The sequence below is a fragment of the Polyodon spathula genome, chromosome 12 (genome assembly GCF_017654505.1).
Source record: "Polyodon spathula isolate WHYD16114869_AA chromosome 12, ASM1765450v1, whole genome shotgun sequence".
In the NCBI taxonomy this organism is placed as follows: domain Eukaryota; kingdom Metazoa; phylum Chordata; class Actinopteri; order Acipenseriformes; family Polyodontidae; genus Polyodon; species Polyodon spathula.
The window spans coordinates 40,217,906-40,232,305 of NC_054545.1; the positions used below are offsets into that span (position 1 = coordinate 40,217,906).

General features: G+C 37.4%; 1 protein-coding gene across 2 annotated transcripts in view; it reads left to right on the top strand.

Annotated features, from left to right (window-relative positions):
- LOC121324635 (acid-sensing ion channel 2-like) overlaps nt 1-14,400 on the top strand; it is a 330,778-nt gene that overhangs the window by 260,100 nt on the left and 56,278 nt on the right. The window lies entirely within an intron of this gene.

Consider the following 14,400-nt stretch of genomic DNA (forward strand, 5'->3'; position numbering starts at 1 on the left):
AGCAAATCATACTTTTATTAACACTTATAGTAGAGTTGCACATATTTCAACCGCCCTACCAGTTATCCAGTCTTTAAATTCCCAAGGTCACACTAAAAGGGTACAGTGTGCTGTGGTTAGAATAAGTGTCAATGATTTGGTTAAGGTTTGTTAAGCACAGCTTCAATCCAGCGTCCTAAAGCATCGCTAAATATATTACTGCGAAATACAAGATATTCCATTTAGTGGTAGGGGTAACATGCTGTGGGTGGATTTAAAGGTGGGTAGTATACAGCCAGAGACAGGGTTCAATGACATATAGAGAGGGTGCTTCTAATAATCAACACTGTGTATAGTGATTTAAACCAATTTGGCATAGCGACAAGCATGTTTCAAAGGGAGAACCAGAGTTACTGACCGCAAAGGCCCTGTTTAAATTGGTTTAAGCTGTGGAAAAAGAAAAAGCTGTTCTCAAACTATTTAAACGTAATTGGCTGCGCAACCATTTCAAAAATTAAACACAAAAGTGTTTGTTCACTGTATTATGCAGACACAGAATTTGTGCTTGACACGCAGCATAGAAGTGCAGGTTTTTTTGAAGGCAGAGTTCATTCAGTGGTAATTACAAGTTGCCACCACTAGAGTACCAGTGAAGTGAGTGTGAGGTGAGACACAGCAGGGAACCATGTGACTGTACCAGCAATGATAAGGCCACAAGCACAGCTACACAAGCGAGAGCTTAAACAAGGTACAGGGAAAAATGGCAACAAAACAGTACAAAAATAAAACACAGCTGCCTCCACTAAAAGGAGAGTCTCGCTATCAGAGTATGTGCCCTACACACCCTCGCTATACTGCTGGGGGATTGTTCCCTGATCCCATAAACTAACCCAAATCGATAGCAATAACAAGTCCTGGGTGACCACACTGCGAAGTTTCGCTTTCCCGATCCCAAGGTTCCCTCGGTTGTCTCCAGCAGGCTCCCCCTCTCTCCCCCTCTCCCTTGAGCAGACACCCACCCCCCAGCTGAACACAGAAGAACCAGGGTGTGGAGCATAGCCTCTTTTTAAATGATCAGCTGCCGCCTACCCTGGCCTAGCCTACCTGTTCAATTAGTTGACTAACAGCACATCTCCCCCGGAGCGTCCAAGCTGTTCTTGCAGTGGCACGCATGTGATGAGAAGCAAGTCACAGTGTACATTATCAAAAATGTCTACAACAGTTTTTTTTTTTTTTGTTTTTGTTTGTTTCTTTTGGGGGGGGGGGGGTTGTTTTGTTTTAGAAGGATAGATTCCCCCCAAACAATTGTGAATGGAAAAGTCTCAAAAAACGCACTGTTTTAACCCAAAAGGCAACATTTAATTGACTTGTCACATACGTGACTGGCATTTTCAGACCAGATACTTGTGATTTTTCTGTTCTAAAATCAGTGTATTTCATTTTTTTTTCCTTAGGAACTTGTAAAGCAATGTGCATTTTGTACCAATGTTTCATGGTGTGTCTTAAAGTTCAATCATTACTGTTGGCACAGCCAGTAAACAATATACAGTGGATGATGAATCACGTAATCAAAATGGCAAAATGGCTAGTGTGCACTGACTCCAGAAGAAAATACTGTCAGGCACAATCCTAGTTTTTGACTGCATTGATTTAACAGCATTTTTTAGATGACATTTACACTTCAAACATACCCCTCAACACAACTTTGGCACCAAATATAGAAGACACAAGAGTAGAAAATTAAAAGGTGGTGAAAGGGACAACGGGGGAATAAACACACCCGAAACAAAGCAGCATTCCCTAAAAAGCAGCAAGAAGAATTTACAATACTTACATACACTGGGCAGGCAACTCTTGCCCAACCCATGCTGAATTGGACCATTGACCCACGATTATGGGGTTTAAAGCATGTCATTATTTAATTACACAGTACCTTTAATCCCTAGTGCAAGAACATAAACATAACAACATTTACGGACCATCCTAATTCCCAAAACTTGACAAACCAGATATTTAAGGGTGCCAATGATTTTGCATTTTACATTTGACTAACCCAGATATAGGTGAATAAGGATACACTTAAAATAGTTAAATGCTAAGACATCATAACAAATATACATCCCCACCCTGCTGAAAAAAAGTGTGGTTTATCCAGAATACTATAGAATACTATATATGAATTAGCAATAAAATGTTTAATTACAATTTGATAAGCAGTTTTCCAGATATATATTCAAATTTGTAAGTGTGACATATACATTGCTGGATGAATAGAATCACAATATGCTCAGTTAAGCTAATATTGTTACTACAAACTTTAATTACTGGATAAGCAGTTATATATGTAATAACATGTGAAATGTAACATATGTACAACCACCTCCACTACCTGTATATCCCTATCAAAGGGATAATAATAATACAATGAGATCACACCTCCCTGGCAGTATTGGGTAAGTATAAGAATAATGCTTACAATGAATTCCCAAAGCAATGTACAAACTAGGAACCTATAAATAAATGCATGAACCAGCTTTATCACAATGTAGTACAAAATGCACTGTAACTGATGCTGATTAAGAGCTAATTGCCACTTGGCATGTGAGTAATTGACCTTCATAATAAGAAAGTTCTTGAATGCCGCTGGTTCATTATTCTCCCTGACACCTCGTGTATTTGGTGCTGTTCAGTGTTTCTACTGTTTTTTGACAAACAGTACTGCACATGCACTACTACTTTACAGCTTGGTAAACTTTCTGTCAAATAAGCAATTAAGCAGTTATAAACACTGAAGAAAACATTGCTGTTAGCTGCTATGCATTGGCAAAAAAACAGCAAATTAAAAAAGGAAATCTGCTGCGTGCCATTTGCACTCCCTGGGCCATTTCATCTGGAGAGTAAATGTTCCCACCCTTTTACTGTCTTCCCCTATTGACTGACCCAAAAAGCCTGTACTAGGGTGAAATGTAACAGACTTCCTGGAAGTCAAGGGAAACAATCTGAGAACTTAGTGAAGTGCAATATGTCTGTTTGAAAACATGTTTGTTTAAAAACGATGTATTTTAGACATGTGTTTTGGAAGTGCAACATGCTTACGGGTTATGAAAATATTTTGTCAGCTACAATTACTTTAATACTAATCCTGTTAAATAAGTTTGATTCAACTGCTTTTCTATGGTAGCACAAAATGGGCCTCTTCACTTACACATGGAAGACAATGTATATAGCTGTTGCAGGGTCTTTTATATTTTGATTCTCGCATACCTCCAAACATCAAGCCTAGTATCAGTTCATATAAATAAAACAATTAAAAACAAAATGTGTTTGGACTTTATCGGTTAAAACCAAAAATCAGGCTAGTCCTAGCTTGTGTGTGTGCTTGACTTTGTAAAGGTTCAGAGAGACAGGTGAGGTGCAGATTCACTTTAGCATTTAAGTGTGTATCCTGATGACATTTCTTTAACTTTAGCATGCACTGCATTTTAAGCTTGCCTTTAATTGGGATCACGTTTTTCATAGGACTCAAGGAAGGGGGGCAAAGGCGACTATAAACCCTATGTTGCAATTTATCTTAACAGTGATGGATCTAAATACCGCCATTGCCATAATTAAAATAGGGCTCTTTGTGAACAAAGTTTATGAAAATCAAAAACACCTTAAAGTGCGTTTAGTGTGTTTGTCTCTTTAAGATATGGAGAACAGTAGGGCATAATGGTTTAAATGAGGGATGTTAGATTGATTGAAAAGACCCAAATGCACTGGATATTAAAGTATTTTCACATTTTGTTAGTTTTCTGATAACCCGAACTGTTTTGTAAAAACTGAGGTCATTCGTCGGTGACAGCTGTTGACTTCAGCGCTGGCGTAACATGACTCAACAAACTCACCGGCTCTAAGAGCTGGTGAGCTAGCCAGCAAAAAATATGGTGGCATCTACAACAAGCATAAAACTATTAAAAAAATTAATTAAAATAAAAAATAGTATATAAATGCAGTGGCAGTGCTGGCTGGTTGGGGACCCTAACCAGCAATATGTTTGGGCCTCACCCCTCACCCACTCCTTAAAAAATACTAACTGCATTATCACCAAAAAATGAAAAACATACCAGCACAATACATACTGATAAACTTATGTTTATGTTAAATAAGATGAACAGTGTTTTGGGGGTAATCATTAATACAATACAGAAACAGTACCTTAACTTGATTAAAAGTGTCCCTGGCACCTTTGTGACGTAAAGTGATCAATTATGTCACCATATGAAAGTTCCCCTCCTGAATCATTATTGATGACAAGAATTGCTAATCCAGACGAAAGCTCCTGAACCATAGTTGATCACAATAATGTTTTATCATCTCCTCTCTCCAGAAGCTGCTGTTTCTGGGAGTGTTACAGCAATTCCCAATGCAGTCCAAACGTTAGGATAGATCTCTTTAATTTGGTTTGCGTGTATAACGAATAGAACTTCAAAAGATGTCATTTTCTTTGGATGCAAACTGCAAATACTTACTTACAATTTCCTGGAAAAAAAAAACATTTCCGTTTTGCAAGTAATTGCAGTGTTTGTGTAACAATTAGATATTTCAGCTGTTTCAGATCAAATGGTATTCTAAACTTATCTTTTACACTTCACGTAGTTTGAAATCTGTCCTCAATTGATGTGATGGTTGAACCCAATACTTAAAATCTGCCTTTAATCAGTGGCGCTGGAACAATTTCTATAGTGGGGGAGCTGAAAGCTATTGAACAAAACTATTATAATCCCAGCCATGCCTTCAGTTGCTATTATAGTAAAGCATGTTAATAAAACGAAGCCAGCAGCAATACCTGTTTATCTATTTAAGTAAAAAACGCTTTAACCACAGATCTTGCCACAATGTTTACAACATGCTTACCATAAAATGTTGAGATCAAACAAACTGAAAAGTAGCATTTTCTTTTAGCATATCAGTTTTCTTTTTTCCTATTGCCTTTAAACACCTAACATAAAGAACACAATCACTTTCCTTAACATAGTGCAGTAAGGGCCATTTTTCAAACCAACCAGACTTACATGATCGGGTGAATGTTTCTGTCCCAAAGCAATTGTAGTACAGCTTTGGTTGAAATGGTTGATCCGACGGCTCAGCATTCGTGACAGGCTGATTTTAGCAGGTGGCCCTGCTGAAGAGTTTACAAAAAAAAATCCATAAAGCTCATTTTTCCTTACATTTATCAATGAAGTGACCCTGTAAATTGGTTTACAGTGTCACTGCTCCAATCCAACAAGGTTCTGTAATGTTGGTTATTCATTTGGTCATGTCTGTTGTTGTAAAAACTAGAACACGTATAACCTCATAATTTGAAACTTTACATGTTGACTGCTGTGCTGCAGGTATCCTGTTCCCTTCAAATTGTGATGCAAAATGACATTGCAGTATAGTAGAAACTAGGCATTGGGAAACCAGTGCAGATCATTTTTGTTACTTCTATTCATAGTCAGTATATCCTACACAGTTTATCAACTCTGAATTATGCTGGGATAATGCTGAGTTTTTTTTAGTTTTTTTTTTTTTTTTTTAGTTTACTTTAGCACTGCTCAAACATTAAACTTCAAACAGCCTCTTTATATCATTATGATGGAACTGTCACTGATTGTACTGTACTTTCAAATATTCTTCTGTTGACAGGCACAGCGAATCACACCCTGAGTCTAAAGTAGGTTGTTGCATAATTGTTATGTTTTCTGGTTGTGTGTCTTGTCTCCCATTCTAGTAGTAACAATCCTCAGCAAGGACTTTGGTGTCAATCTACTTGGTTGCAAATTTAGTTCCTCCAACATTCAACTACTCCTAAATGTATAGCTTTAGTATTAACATTAATATGAAGGGTTATTAAAACTGCATTATAAAGAGAGCAATTAGTGCTGTAAAAATGAAGCAATTCACTATCACCTGATTGCAATTAAAACGGTTCATCTTTAATACGCTTGTTAATGAATTACATCAAAGACCTGAAAACGACAGATAACAGAAAATATCACCTCTAGCACGAAACACCCCCTAATTGCACGTTCTCCATCTGAAAACCAGTCAAATGCAAATGTGTAATTTTAGTTACAGTTAACTGTGTTTGTATTGTTTCTTTTTAGAAATATTTTAAAAAAAAAAACATGGTTATTTCTGTTCTTAGTCCATGAATTAAGGTTTGAGAAGTTCTGCAGAGCAAAATTTCAGAAAAAAACCCTTGTTATTAAGAAATGTAACTGTTTCATCTCACATTGTAGTATCTTGGAAATAAGACAACCTCTATTTAACTTACTGAATAGTTTCAGTGTTTCTGTATGGAAATAATATTGGGACCTGGTCTGCTGTGTTGAGGGAAAAAAATCATACAAATATTGAATTGTGTGGAATGAATTGTGACATGTAAAAGGACGTTTCGAATATGGCAACTTGGCACAATGGCCATTTGCGACGTGCATACCCCTCTTTCGAATATCGTGCCCAATGTGTTTCGCAAGCAGGCCGCCACGAGGGAATGGTCACGTGGGGTGAATGTGTCATTTACACTCACTGCCAGCAGATGGCTGTAGTTTGCAGGGGTGAAAACATTGTTGTCCTGTTTTACCTGAGCATCCAGTTTTAGGCAACATTCCCCTACCTGATTGTTAGTACCAAAGCAAACTGTAGATTCTCAGGCAGTAATAAATAAATACAGTTAATTTAAAACATTCTGAAAAAAGTAGCACCTGCTCCTGCAGCCACACTGGGAAACATAATTGGATAACGTGCCTCTAGAAGAAATTAATTTACTGTCAGTAATCTTTGAGATAGACTGTGAAAAAATGAATTATCACAATAGGAGGTAGATGGAAAATTGGCATCTTATGATTAAAACTGCAGCTGATAAAATTCACATTGAATGTATAGCATTACAAACCATCAATTTAAATAATTGAGCTCCAAATTAGTTTGAATTGCCAGTTACCTTGATATTTATTTTATAACAGTGTATTTGAGAAAACTTTAAACCACAATGGAAAACTATTTACAGGGGTGACTTGGGTTAAATCGAGATTTTGCGAGTTGTGATATGTATTAGTAATTGTTTTGTATTGATTCTTGCATTTGATTTGCTGGTAGTTTGCACTGTGGGTATTGCACTACGCTACAGTGACTTTAAATAAGTATATATGTTACCTGTTGTTAATATTAGTGCCTTAATTCTACCAAGGGTAGAGTGTAAATGTGTAATATATATAAAACTGAAACTGGCAGTCACTTCTAAATACACTGTCGGCTGGTATAAAAATAAAAAAGCGTGCATGATTTAAAAGACACAGTAAGCATTAAATGTATCAATTATCCACAGATGTGTTATTACACACGCTAATGCAAGCAACGCATGCACACACAGTGAGCGGTGTACTAAAGAAACCAATGCAGTATGTAATAGCAAGCATTTTAATGTCGAAAAATGTTGACTTTTTTACACAATCATGAAAGTTGCAAACATTTCTGGATTTGCAGAGGCATATTTTCAAAGTGTTAATTCTAGTCTATTGGCCAGTCATCTGTTGAGCTCAAGCTGGCACCCCTTGTCGTCCAGAGGCCAGTAGCTTGCCCACATCTGCTCCTGAGCTCCTGGGTGTAAAGAGGCAATTGGTTGGTCGTGGGATCGGAGGATGCCCACTGACCTTTAGTGCTCCTCAGCTGTTGTTGCAGCTGCAGTGTGGTAATGTAACTGAACATTCTAAAATTATGGAGAAAATCAAGAATAATTGGGTACTCCAAAAACAAAATTAGAATGTTAATATAAAAAAATATATGTTTTTAGTTTTGATGCTTATATATCAATAATACTCTAAAACTTGAGTTTGTGGACAAACATACTGTAATAGGTATACCAGTACAGGCTGTACTGTTATCTTTCATACACCACATTAATGAAACAAACACTAATCCAAAAACATAGATATGCTTCATAGTACTTATATTAGAGAAATAGAATTTTCAATGAACTGCAAACTGCACTGCAGAAGAGGTCTGTGGATTAATCAGTTGTTGCTGCATGGCAGCTCTGAGCCGTTAATTCTGTTGGAAGACTGCAATCTATTATCCATGTCAATCTAAAACTATGGCTTCATCTGAGCTTGTAAAAAGAAAGCTGATCATGAAAATGCAGAAGTTAAAAGAACCCAGTGATCTTTAGTTCCTAGTGCCATGGTTCCAAGAACTTGGTATTGTGAGGTGGTTAAAAGTTGCTGCAGAACACGCAGAAATATTCTCTCCCAAATCCTTGACACCTGATAATGTTCTCCAAGAAGTAAGATTAATTTTATTTATTTACATGAACACTGCTGAAACACTTACTACCTTAATCTTCATTCCCAATGCCTGCACTAACAGTGTGTCTTGTTAAACATAAACAGCAGTGAGTGACAGGGAATGAAACATACCATCTAGTGGACCATGAAGATGGATGTCTCTTGTGTTGTCTGCAGAGAGTTGTATGTTGTTCATCTTAACTGATCATGGCTGGCTGTGGTTGCTTGTGTTCCCCTGTCCCTTCCACTACTTGTAAGGGGGGTGCAGAGTTAGGCTTGAAAACCTCAACATTGCATGTCCCTACATTTGTCATGCTTTTTTTTTTTTTTTTTTTTTGCAAAGAATGCCCTTTTTATAGACTATATAGTTATAAAGAAGATACACTGTAATATGAAGCACTACAGGTAAATGTCTTGCATTGCCGTAGGGACTCTACTTTCATTGGTGGAAAGCTGTTTGGACACCCATCACGTCACGGGTTAGAATTGATGCCCAAATTAGTTGGTAGTGCAAAAACAATAATGGGCGAAGTTCAATAATAAGGAAGATATCAAAGGATTGAACCAGTTCAGTACTGCAGCAGCTAAACATTCAATTGGTCCCAACAAGAAAGTACACCTGAATGTGTTATAGAATGACAGGCAGTCTCTGTCTCAGTCTGATGCATCCCTGATGTTACAGCTTGTTGTTCCAGTAGAAGGACAGTCAGTTGAGTGCTGTGCACTGCTAGATACTGGATGCTCATTTACTTTGATGCAAGATGGTCTCTCGAAATGTATTTGTAAGCCAAATGAGGTGCTTAAACCCAGTGCAAATCACACATTTGTCCTTGCTGGTGGCCAAATACAATATGCCATTGATTAGGTACAGCTTGTGTTCATACTTGTTGACCAAGTCACAGCTGGCATTTCCATTGGTGCTAGGACTTGATTCCTTGATTAGAACTGGCATTGTGCTTGATGTTAAAAATAACAGATGTGGCATACATCTGAATAAGAAAATATGCTTTATTTGTTTTTGCAGCGAGATGAAACTGCAAAGAGACTGTTCAGGACCACAGCCAGAGTGCTGTTGACCTCTATCTGGCAAGGCCTATTGCTACAAAGAAGCATCTGAATTCACTGGAGGATGCCAATATAGACAATATGGTGCAAAAAGCCAAAACATCTGCAGAGAACGGTGAACAGCTACGTGCATTGTTATGCCGGTGGTCTACTGTTTCTTTCGGTACTCCCAGAAACACATTCTAAGGCATCAAGTGAATACACAGACCTCCCCTCCTGTGCAGAGAAAAGTATATAATGTCTCACCGAAGACTGTTCATCAAAGAACAAATAGATTATATATTTCACAAAGATCTGGTCAGACCATCACAGTCTGGACTCTTCCGGTGGTCCTGTAAAAAAGAAAAAAGATGGCAATTTAAGGTTATGCATGGACTACATAGGACTGGAAGCAAAAACCCCTCTTGATGCTTTTCTCATGCCCAACGTTCAGGAAATATTGAAGTCACTGGAGGGGATAGCAGTGTTAGCACATTAGATCTAAAGAGTGGATATTGGCAAGTTCCCATGGATCCTGCTAGCATGAAAAAAAAACTGCTTTTGTCACATCCAAAGCTTTGTTTGAATTTACTGTCATGCTATTTGGTTTAAAGAATACTGCTGCTACTTTCCAGCATTTAATGGAGATAGTGTTGGCACACATGAGAAGGAAGATCTTTTTTGTCTATATTGACAATGTTATTGTGCATTCCAAAAACTGAAGAACAACATCAAAAAGATTTGGATGCTGTGTTACAAAGACTGAAACAAGCCAATCTCACTCTTAATCTTAAGAAGTGCCATTTTACCACCAGTATATAGCAGCATACAATGGACAATGTATCAGTATCAGAACCCAGAGAAATGATTTGTGTGGATCTCATGGGACCCTTTCCAAGGAGCAAGAAATGCAATCAATAATTGCTAGTTGTGGTGGATTATTTCACTAAATGAGTGGAGCTGTTTCCAATCCGAGAAGCCACAACTCTGAAGACTGTCTGCATGCCGATTCAAGAAATCTTCACTAGATGGAGCAGCTATCGTGCATGGTGTCTGATAGAGAGTCATAGTTCACAAGTAAGCTCCTCAAAGAAATTTGTAAGCAGTGGAGTGGTTCAGAAATGAACGACAAGTTATCATCCACAAAGGCCCTTGACAGAACGAGTCAATCGCACACTGACAACCACTACTGCATCATATGTTAATGACAATCATGCTACTTGGGATCAGTGGTTCCCTGGGTTCAGGTTCGTCATCAGTTCTGCCAAGCAGGAAAGCATTGGATTTTCCCCAGCTAAATTGGCATTAAACTGACCTCTGAAATGGCAATTAGAAAGATTGATTCATAGCCAACCAGGACCAGACTAACAATCCATTTTTTTGTACCTGCTCTTAACTGAAATTGTTCTTATCCATTTACTGTACTTATTACTTACTCTTAATTGAATTTACTGTTATAAGCAAATATTTTTACTACAAATATAACGGCTCTTAGTCAAAACCAGTCTCAAATGTAATTATTTTTTCTTATTATTTGAACTTTCTCCTATTTATTCCTAACTTTATTGTATTTTAAAACTGCTCTTATCTGTAATGTGATATTTTTTAATGCGATATTTTGTACATGTGGTATTTTGTAACAACTGTAAGTCTCTCTGGATAAGGGCATCTGCTAATTAATAAACAATAATCCTGTGCAGTAGTAGAACACCAACAGAAGCTCTTTATTCTAGTTAGAAATGATGTGGTGCAGGGTCAAACCAAGCAGGCAATCTACAGTACTACAATAAAAGGAGGCATCAGGTTAGCTACCAGACAGGTGATTATGTCTAGACACAAGATCACCCACTCTGATGCCAGTAAAGTTTTCATGGCTAAACTAGCGGCAAAATGCAAAGATCCTGCCATTATACAAGCAAACAAAATAAGCCTTGATCATGTAGAGAACTTAAAAAGGTTCTACTTGGTGGTATCCCTTTACCAACACCTGAGGAGGGATGTGGGGGATGGGGGGGGGGGGGGGGGGGGGGGGGGGTGACACTATGTGACACCATCACATAATGTTAGCCACTGAGAATACAAAGTATTAACACATATTAGTTGTTATATTTCTTGTCCTGTGAAACAATTGTTCTGACTATTGTTTATTTTTTCACTACTGAATACATCTTGTAATTAATGTATTAAATGTGTCAAACAAGTTATACATACATACTTTTTTTTTTACTGTTTCCCCTGTATAGAGGGTGAGCGAGGGAAGGGGGGGGAGGGGTGCTTGTTAAAGAGTATTTGATACAAGCTGTGACATATATACAATATATTCAATCATTCAATATTTGCTCACTTTTGGGGATAATTTAATTTCTGCATTTGTTAAGCTATAATGATTTCATTAATGGTCAGAAATATACATATTTGACGAGCATACGCAAGAATCCGAAATTGCGTCAGCTACTCAAGCAGCTGCTAATTCTTTTTTTTCCATGTCATACACAGGTAGAGGGTTAATAATTGACCAGTTTAAAAACAAAAAACGCTCCAGTCTTGAAGAAAAGCAAGTGAAAATGGCAGTGTTCCTAGACAATTACCTGCCATAAGGGACAAAGTGACACTACTTTTGTTTTGTTGTGTTTTATTTATTTATTTTTCAGTTATGTTTTTACACCATAACCTGCCAAAGGTGACAAAGTGACAGCTTTTTTGGTTGTTTGGTTTTATTTTTGTTGTTTTTTTTTTTTTCCAATTTAGTTTTATTTTTCCTTTTTTTTAAATTAAAAAGCAGACCAAATTGTAAATAGTTTTGTGCAATTGTAAATATGCTTGATTACATAGCAGTATGTGGGGGTTTCTTTATCTTTTATTTATTGGAATCAGAATCAACAGGAATGGCTTTGGGAATTCGATTCTTGGAATCGATCCCATCGATTCTCAAATTAAGAATCAATTCTGGAATTGACTCCAAAAACTTTGGAATCGTACACCCTTAAGTCCAACCCTATAGAATCTTTTAAAGCATTAACTGTGGGTTGGCGTGCATTCTAAAATAAAACTACATATTCATACACTCTAACAATAGCAGCTGCAGTGAAAACGTGGCACTGGATCAGGATCTCCGGTGTAGGATTAATAGTGTGCTATATACCGGTTGCACTAGCAAGGCTAGAATATGTTTTAAAACAATATTTTCTAAAAAAAAAAAAAAAGTTCCTTAAATTCATTTATAGGAGCAACGAGGTATGGTTATTAAATATCTTAAATCAAAAAGCTGATTTGTTGGCTCTTCAAGCAGTGGATCATTTCAATATTTATAAACCAGCCAAGACTGGAGTTACCTTTGGGAGATGTCATTACTGGTACAGCAGCATGAGTGCGCTTGATATTAATTACAGTTGTGGAGTATAAGGGGATTGTGTGTGAAAATTGTATTTATGTCATAGAGATTCAGGAGGATACACATAATTTGACTTCCAAGGCAGACACAATAAATGGCTGTCTACATGGATTTCAATATTAGGTAATCACAGTATGATAAAGAAACACAGTAGTCATCATTCCCCCGGTGTATGGCTTCTGGAGCAAGGCTGAACATTTTTGGGGCTGATGTATACGTGTAAAATGATTTGCGGCTGAAAACACCCACATTGCGGGCAAAATAGATGTTTTAAAAATGCAGCGCATGTAAAGAATGTTTTTCACCTGTTGTTCTGCACCCACTATAAAATTAGCACTTTGCCATCATTACTCGATTTAAATGATATTAAAATGTATTCAAATGAAGAAAAAGAACACTTCCTGATGCAGCGACGGGTTCTTGTTGAGGACATGCAGAAAAACCTTTGGAGAAGGGCAAGACGGAGAAAACCTCACATATTCAACCCCAGAGTCACTTTGTTTGGGATCCCGGAGGATTCGGTGTAAAGGCTATATTGTCTCACGCTTCAGGTCATCCTAAACCTAATAGCTGAATTTCAGCTTTTCATCACTTGACTGTCCTCCTGGTAACACCGAATGCATTGACTTTCTCCACTACAGAGGACCATATGGCCTCTTTGGTAGCATGATGTTGGCTGAGGCTTTTCCAAATAACTCAATTTCATGCCGAGTGACCTCAGCTGTAAGGACGCTCAGATCCTCCTCAGAAAAACTTCTTTTAATTTTTTTCCGTGTACCAAGAGGTCTTTGCTGCCCTTTCTCTGACATTCTTTTTTTGTTTGGTTTTCTGCCCTTCCTCTGACATTTTTCCTGCTCCACAAATCTCATACAGCACCTATAGTGCTCTCTGTACTCCTAATTCACCTCACTTCTGGGCTGTAAGTGTGGCCGCTAAATAGCCTGATGCACAGGCGGCACTCATTGTATCCTCAATATCATGACTGCAGCTCATTATTTGTGCGTGTTGAATAATTTACATTGTTCTTAAGCTTTGATCTTCGATTTTGCAGCCACAATAATTTGCACTACGAGTGTGTAATAAATATGTACTTATTGCAAACTAAGTTAACTGAGATGTAAGCACTTTGTCTGTCACAACAGATATGTTACAACTGGGGCTTGAAGTTTTTGGTTTTAACAGATAATAACTGAAAAAACACTCCAATAAACCCATAAATGTGGGTTTGGCAACATATTTTAAATAATGCCAATCATTCACTACTGTTTTTTTACATAAAGAAAACAGCTTTCAGAAGGCAGCAGTGTGCAAAGACGTTACCACTGACCAATCATCAATTTTGTGCACTACGTAATACGTTTAAATTTGCGTCAAAGCTTCATTTCCTTAGCACCGGCTTAGCGATCACAAACCCACCAAAACAAACCAGCAACATGCCGTCACCAATTAGCTTTTTAACATTAAGGTTTTATTCCGCGATGAACTGAAAAAGTTATTGTAAGTGTAAAACTGCTGTAAAGTTATGGGCCTACTATGCATATTAAAGTTTTTTCTTGTGTACAATGACTGCCTAATTATTATCATTACTATTATGAGTAACATTATTTTATTATCATACTACATAAATATCAAACCTTACAATGTTTAATCGTAGGAAAATATGTAAATAACTTCTTG